This window comes from Arachis ipaensis, chromosome B10 (assembly GCF_000816755.2).
Source record: "Arachis ipaensis cultivar K30076 chromosome B10, Araip1.1, whole genome shotgun sequence".
Taxonomy (NCBI): domain Eukaryota; kingdom Viridiplantae; phylum Streptophyta; class Magnoliopsida; order Fabales; family Fabaceae; genus Arachis; species Arachis ipaensis.
The window spans coordinates 135,036,031-135,037,076 of NC_029794.2; positions in this window are offsets into that span (position 1 = coordinate 135,036,031).

The following is a 1,046-nucleotide window of genomic DNA, read 5'->3' on the forward strand; positions in this document are numbered from 1 at the left end:
CTTTGTAGGTTCAATTAGAAATACATATTTAATTTGAGATATGTTACGTGGACACTAAAATTAGTTACCAAAGTCGGTTACTATTATATAAAATATAGCTAAAATATAAATACACATTGAAAATAAATTAAATCACACATGTATTTATACATAAATACATTTGTGATTAATTTTAGTATACAAATAATATTTTTTATTTGATTTAGGATATGGTTTTGCTTTTCACATATATATGAGTTGCCTTTTAAAATTGTAACTCTTTGTCATAATAAGAATTAAGAAGGATACTTTTAATCATTAAAAATAAGTAAATTTTGATCTAAATATATTTTTACATTATTGTTCATACAAATATAGGAGTGAATGTGGATCGGATCAGATTGGATATGGCCAAAATTTTGATCGGATCCGCACTAAAATCATCGGATCGGATAGGATCCAATATCCATAGTTTTTAAGAACCGATCCGATCCGCATATTTGCGGATCAGATTGGATATCGGATATATCCGCAAAACACAAAAAAAAAATTTTTAAGGTTATTTTTGTTAAAAAAATATCAATAAAATTCATTTTTTCTATTCTTTAAAATATGTTTGCTCTTAAAATAATTTTAAACATACTTTTTTTAAATAATAAATTAAAATAATACAACATATATGATACTTATTAGTTGAAATAAAATATAAAAAGAATATTTACTTATTTATTTCTTTATTTTTGCGGATACACGGATATGTGGATATCTACACAAAATCCACAAATCCGATCCGATAGCCTTACAAATTGAATCCATATCTATAATTTATGGATCGAATTCAGATAAACACCACAGATATGCGAATAAAATCCAATTCATGAACACCTCTATACAAATATGTTATTTGTATGACTATTTGAATGATAAATAAACTTCAAAAAATGTTAATTACTCTTATTGATGATTAGATTTATATATATTCGGCCAGCTTTCTCCCAACCAATAATAAAATGTATGTATATATGCACCTTTTATTTTGCTTAAACTTTATAATTTAAATTCTCATA